We start from the raw sequence: 7,500 nt of genomic DNA, 5'->3' as shown, positions 1-7,500 counted from the left end.
GTTTCCGTGCATCTGGATGAGAAACAATTTATGGTTTTGTGTGTTAACTCTGGAGAAAACAGCTTGAAAAATGAAGAGCCAGTTAGCTCAGCCCTTGTGTGGAAATTCTATAAAATCATATGTCAAAGAAAGTGCCAGCTCCTACCCACAACCCACACTTACACACAATGTAAAATGCTGAAAAGAAGAAAAAAGATGCATAACTGCACAAAACTTCTGCAATTTCTTGCTGTTTTGTCAATAAAATAGTTAAAACAGCAAACACATTTTACTATTAGACAAAGATAGCCTGAGTAAAAACAAAACACAGTTTTTATATGACAATTTCAACAGCTGTAATCTAGCATTTGCGATACTCGGTAATGAGACTCTCACACTACGATGGATTATTTTTGGCCCACTCTTCTTCACTTTCCTTTTTTTTCAGTCACATTGGAGGGTTTCCCAGCATAAACGGCCTGTTTTAAATCAACATCCGAAAAATGTCATGCAAGTCATTCCAGTAAAGACGGCAAGTCAGCCAGGTCCTGATGCAGCAAAAAGTGCCAGTTGACCACACTATCATCACCATGTTTGTATGATGTAATGTTTTTGAAATGCATGCTAGATGTAAAAGAACAGCATTGAAACAATAAAAGGCACACTTGGCAGTTTTGGCTTGCATTTAGTGCCCCCTAGTGTATGCTTGGTAGAACTAAAAGCAAAACTTATCTCTTCGCTGTGCGTTTGTTGCACTGGGTTGCTGTGCTAAAATGTGTCCCCAGCCTTGATTGGTTTCTACCAGAGCGATGCGTCACTAGGTTAAACAAATCAGCTGTGTTCCTGATTTAAAACACACAGAAAAGGTGATGGAAGTAGACTGCAGCGCCAGGTATGGCAGCTCAATTTTTTTACCCACCACTCTGAAGTTGCAAGTGCGATATACTGGCCACAGGGCGTGGTGCGGTCTGAGTGACTTTTCATTAACTCTCTAAAGGATCATTTTAGCACATACTGGCTCAAGAAAATAATTTAAAAATATGAAAAAGCTGCAGTGTCTCTTTATAGTGTGACAGAAGTGTATAAACTAGAAATTGATCAATATTGGTTTTTCTACTGCCGACGTGTAAAAGTCATGGTCAGTCATTGGCAGATTTTTGCTGCTGATATTTAGGGCAGTGTTTCATGGCCGATAGATGTTTACCACTTCATTCATGTGTTAAAATGCCCTTATCATCAGTTGCTGCACAACATTTCAGAAGCTGAATGCATTTTTGAACACTGAATTTAACTAGCTTTCAAATCCTGATTCTGTCCACTGGTCCGTGTTAAAATCAAACATCTAACTAAGGTTAAACAAACAAATCAACAGACTGACCAAGTATTAAATATTCTAAACTAGTATGTAAAAAAACTTTTTTGTTAAAAATGATTTTTAGAGCATGCAGATGTTATTCAGTAATGTAAATTCATTTCAATTAAATTCAAATTTAATTCCAGGAATGTGCCTGACTTTAAATCTGCTTTGCTAAGGAGGTATGTTGGCCGATACGATACATGAAAAAATCTAATATTGGCCCGATATATAGACTGACCAATATATCGGTCTACCCTTAGGACAAAATAAAGAAAACTGTGATAAGACCGTTTATTAGAGTAAAATAGTTGAAGTGCTTTTTGCAATATTTTTAACATCTCCATCATTTTGAACAATATATGCATAAAAGGATTTAAAAAATTCACAAAAACAAGTAAAGTTTAAAAGGCACCCTCCCTCAACACCAAACTGACTCAGAAAAAAATAATGAAAGTCGTGTCTTTATTAAAATGTAACATCTGGATCATATAACAGAAACACAAAGGTTACTGTTATACGTCTCTTTTCTTGCTAATCCTCAGTGACATTGCACCGACATAAAAAAACATCTGGTTGTTTATCTCACCAGCTTCTCAGCTCTGTTCTGATGATGTCTCTTGGTGGTAAAAAGAAATCACCAAGTCTGATAGTAAATTCAGGCAAATAGGAGACAAACACAGCAGTTAATGCAAGGATCGTATCTACTTGTCTCAGTCTGACTGGCAACACTGAGAGACAATATTGCGATCAGAGATTACAAGTTCATTCTTTGCCCTAAATGATTCATTTGCAGAAATCCATGAGAGTAATGAAAATTTTAGATCTTTGCATGCCAAAACATGCCCTCAGCTGTGGTTGCTTTCCCAGACAGATACAACTGGGAGGCAGAGGGAAGACTGGTACGTCTGGGTGGTGATCTGTTGCAGATAAGCAGGGTGGTGGGGGAAATGTTTAAGAGAAACTGGTTGCGGGTGTTTGTTGGCCAGCAGTATCCATTTTCTCAGCAATGGGTTGGCTACTGCAACAAGCGTGTGTTGTTGATAAGCGAGAAAGCTCGCTCTGACAAAATGCAAAGTTTGTATAAACTGGGCGCACACATGCTGCACACGAACTAGCCAACACACAGAGCAATTTTCCATGTACACCTACAGTGACAGCCTTGTTCACACTCGGCTTCCATCAGAGTATTTCAATTTCCTTAAGATCAGCCTTGCCCTGTCTAGTTTCCACAGTCAGCCAGCTCCTGCCTGCCTGGCTGCTTGTAAGACTTGCTGTCAGCTGCTGAGATAGGAGCACGAAACAGCTCACAGCACCAGCCAGCGTTGTGGGGGACTGCCAACCCCATTCTCAGGGGAAATCACAGAAGCTTTAGTCAAATCGCACGGGCACTTGGAAGGCCATTTTTCCATTTCCTTTAAAACAGAAAGGACGGGGGAGACGTAAATGACAATGTGGGTGGGGGACAAAAAAGGTCAGAGGCCCACAGGAAGGGAGGATGAGCTGTGTCATGTGACCTAATGCCCACCATTAGCAGAACATGAAAGTAGCAGATGAGTAAATGGAGTGTACTAAGTGGTGATTAGCACTGAGGTGGGGCTCAGGCAGCCATCATGCCACAGCTCACACACCTGTCCACCGGCTCTGGGGATTTGGGACATGTCCGATGTGTAACAGGGTGAGTTTCAAATCAGATGCTGAGAGCATCATTTTTCCATGTAGAATGTTTATTCACATAAATCCAAATTTTAGGTTTTTATTCATGTGTGGAGATGTGAAAACTTGGTGTTTTCACTATTTATTTATTTTAATTATTATGAAAAATGTTACTAAGATTGCCTCTGTCTTTGTGTGTTAACTGGAAAACCACCATTAAAGCGATAATCCCATGTGGATTTATTATTGCCCTAATAAAAATATTCCATTTACGTACTGTATGTGCATTTAATTTAGCATTCAGATCGTTGCCTTCGGCTAAGCCATTTGGTTCTTCCAAGTCAAAGATCCACTTCGCTCCGGGATCCTGGTTGACAACCTCCATCCAATGTGGTTTGGCTGAAGACTGCATAGTGACAAATGTGACTTCTGCTTTTACTTGTCCTTCTAAGCTAGCCCAGGCTGGTTTCGATCAGGGCGTTAGATTATCGACTGGAAAAGATTCTGCACTGCAGCTATACTGCTTGTTTATGCAGGATGAAAAAAAATAATAATAAAAAGAATATAGTCCTTTGATCGTGTCCTGAGTCTTCCTTTGGTTCTCCTCCCAGTTGGACGTGACCAGACAACCTCACCAGGGAGGCATCCTAACTAGATGCACAAGTCACCTCAACTGGCTCCTCTCAATGTTGAGGAGCAGCGGATCTACTTTGAGCCCTACCAGATGGCCAGTCTTCTCAATCCATCTCTAAAAGAGATCCCAGACACCCCGCGGAGAAAACTCATTTTGGCCGCTAGTACCCACAATCTCGTACTTTAAATCACTACCGAAAGTTCGTGATCAAAGTAGGAACATAGCTGACCGATAAATTGAGAGTTTTCCGGTTCAGCTCTCTCTTCACCAAAAAAGGCCGGTACAACGCCCGCGTCACTGCAGAGGCAGCATCAACCCACCTATTGATCTTACGCTCCATCTTTCTCTCACTTGTGAACCAGACCCCGAGGCACTTCACCACTTAAAGGGACATTCCATCCATAATTGAAATGTTGCCTGTTGACGTATTTCCCAGAAGTAGATAAATGGGAATAAAAAATGTGTCTGTACTCTTAAGTGAATGGATCCAACTAGCATTGTGAGTAAAAACATCCTTAAAATCATTCAGTAGTGAGCCCAGTTCTGCCTGGTGACCTACATAATCAGACTCAAAATAATCAGTAACAAAAAGGAATCACAGGCGCTATTTTACACTTGGGACTACTTTATGATTTTTTTCACACATATCTAACTACGGGAAATATGTCAACAGGCAAAAGTTCTATTTTGGGCAGGATTTCCTTTTTGGGCCGGACCTCATCCCTGACCTGGAGAAGGGATTTTACCCTTTTCCAACTCAAGACCACAGTCTCGGATTTAGGGGAGCTGATTCTCTTCCCAGCTTCTTCACACCCAGCTGTTAACCTGGAGATCAGGGTCCAATGAGGCCAACAAAACCACATAATCTGCAAAAAGCAAAGACCCGATCCTTAGGACACCAAAATGGATCCCCTCAACACCTTGTAGATACATAGATGAATATTTTACACAACAGATAATTGGAAAACTGTTTGTCAACAAATAAATAAAATGGATACAAAGTAGATTTTTCTGAATATTATGTCATGTGGTCAGACTTTAAAACCTTTAAGTACATGCCACATTGAGCAACAGTTTCATCCGTATCAAGGTAGATAAGTTTGCTTCAAAAACACAAACAAACTGAGCCCATGCACAAACCAAGGTGTGTGCACAAACTAAAACAGTCAAGGGTTTATGCAGCAATCATGCAATACCAAGTGTAAGTATAGGTGAGAATGAAATGGAAATTTTTGCATAATAAATCTTATTAATATTCTGCTCTGAGGAAAATCAAGTAATAGAGTCTGGATGAAAGTGTTTACTGAAACACAGACTACCTCTCGTTCAGCAGGAACTGGGGATGGGATTAAAGCGTGGGCTTTGACATTTGTCAACAGTATCTGGCTTCATGCTTCAAGGCTGAAGTGTTTAATGTTGCTTGGCAACACAATCGGCTACTCTCAAATTTGATTCCTAAATACCAAACTTGTTTGAAAAGATCAGGGCTGCCGTGATGACTTTTATGAACAGTTCGGAGAGTTTAATATTAAATCATTAAAGGTCTTGCATTTCCATTTAATCGGGACCAAATGCTGATTGAGGTCCCCAAACAAATTTCACCTCTGAGCATGACTCGGGCAAAAAGAGACGATGTAACCCAAAACATCCACTGTTTTGAGTTTCTTCTTAAAATATCTTTTGGGAAATCAGTCTGTCCTCTAAACAAAGTTTCTCTCTTTTTAAATTAATTTGGGGATTACATGTTTTTGTGTTTTGAGTTACCTGTGACTGTTCTCATGGGGAATGTACTCAGACAGCTTAATGTTGGTTATATGGCTCATAAATCTATTGTAAAACAATGGCATGTAGGATTTCATGTTTTTGGCTAAATATGTAAGAAGGGTGATTCAAAGGTTCGGCCAAACCAGTGCACTACCAGCCATCAAAAGACAAAAGCTACTAGCACAACCAAGATTCAACCCCAGAGAGTGCTGCTCCTTCTTATTAGCAGCAAGTGATAGATCAATACCAAATGGTGGGCTGGTTCCACAGATGGGGATGGGGGGTAATAGGGAAAAAGGGAGAGAGAAATGAACGAGGGAGAAAGACTGCATTAAACATTGATGGGGCCCCGCGTTATGGATCGATAAGGCACCAGCTTTCCTCACGCAATTACACGTCAGCAGGCAGTCGCATGATACATCACACGGACACGCATTATTGCATATTACAAGCTCCAGTCCAAAAGATATTTCCAGAAATGGAGTTTAGTGAGAGCGGAACGGCACAAATAGATTGGCCAACTCATTCATGCTTATATGCATAAGCCTAATTTTTGAGGAAGGAGTCAGAATGGTAACATATCGGTTTAATTCCCTTCTTTGTGGCCACGTCTGCAAGACTGTACAGTTGCAGGTCGATAGAACATGTGCTGAAGCATCTCACTGAAGCTTCCTGGCTCCTTAATCGATACAACACACAAACCTCAAAAAGATTTCCATTCGCATTTTCCATCTTTTCCATTCATCTATCTTTTAACCTCCCTTCTTTATGCCATACTGTTCAAGGTTCCTGCAACACTTTGTAATTCAATGAGACAATCGTGTGCAGATGCTGGATGCTACACGGGCTCCGAAAGCCTTTTCTTTAGGATCGTAGCATCAAAAGCAAAGCTCTGAGGCTCTTAGATAACTTCATTTAAGTGGGGTTTATCTCATCATGGGGATGAAATCAGGATGGTAGGACAAAGAATAAATTAATAAAAATGACAGGCAGAGCAACAAACATGAGAAACTCACAGGAGAGATCAGCAGGAATGAAATGAGAACTTAACAGTGATGAAACACCATGGTGGCCTGCTGAGTTTGGAATCTTAAAGGGCTGAAAACAAAAGAAAATGTGACAAACAAATACAAGAGAAGTAAAAAGCATCCTTTGCACTTATGACACCAGGTCACATGGGTCCACCAAGGTGGAAGGATACAGTGAATCACGGGAGTTTTGAACAAAGGGCAAAATGGCGACTGAGGTTGTATTTTTTGCTAGTTTAGCCTGGCTTCTCCTAGTTTAAGCCCAGTTAACAAAAGGCTTAAAGAGATCGATATTTACAAAAGTTAGGTGTTAACTAGCTTACAAACATTAGCTTACGTTGTCCCTGCTGTGTGACTGTACAGCAGATGAGCGCCATAGATGGCTGCTCTCGCTGGGGGAAACAGGATCCCAGCCCCCACCCCCACCCCGCCTTCCTATTGGAGTCTCATGTTATGTTGTGTTGTCTGAAGTCTGTTGCATATCTGTTGAGGTGTTTTTTTGCAGAGCAAAGCTGCCCTCCTGGTGGGGGGTGGGGGGGGGGGGGGGGGTAACAGTGAAGTGCCTTTTTTTCCCTCCACCTGAACCAATCCTCATGTTACCCTCTTATCTCTATTAAGGTAGCGCGGCTCGGGTTGCGAATGACCACAGTCACCATTTCTTGTCATATGTCTTGCCCATGTATGTCTGATCTCTGAATTGTGTGTACTGAAACTCTAATTTCCCTCTGGGATTAATAAAGTATTGATTGATTGATTGTTTGATTGATTTACCGATGTACACAGGTTGTTGACTTTGTCAGAATCCCGCTGGATTTGTAACATTATGTGATAAACAGGGTTTCCTTTTACATTGGAGCTGATTGAAAAAACCAACAAAAAAAAGCATTTTGAGTCATTTTGAGTGTCAGCTGTTGTCCATCTCCATCTTCTGCTTCCATCAAAGTTATTCAATAACAAGACAAGCTGAGTTTACACCCCTCCCTGTCAACGCAGCCAACCATGGAGCAAGCTGTTAGCATTTTACTGTGAAATTGCAGCCCCCCCCCCCCCCCCCCCCCCCCCAAATAATATAAGGCTACAAACTG

General features: G+C 41.1%; 1 protein-coding gene across 3 annotated transcripts in view; it reads right to left on the bottom strand.

The window, feature by feature from the left end:
• Positions 1 to 7,500, bottom strand: part of LOC107384019 (ephrin type-B receptor 1-B) — a 331,212-nt gene that overhangs the window by 239,388 nt on the left and 84,324 nt on the right. The gene's annotated exons all lie outside the window — the stretch shown is intronic.

This window comes from Nothobranchius furzeri, chromosome 11, assembly GCF_043380555.1.
Source record: "Nothobranchius furzeri strain GRZ-AD chromosome 11, NfurGRZ-RIMD1, whole genome shotgun sequence".
NCBI lineage: Eukaryota > Metazoa > Chordata > Actinopteri > Cyprinodontiformes > Nothobranchiidae > Nothobranchius > Nothobranchius furzeri.
This window is presented reverse-complemented; position numbering and strand designations above follow the sequence as displayed.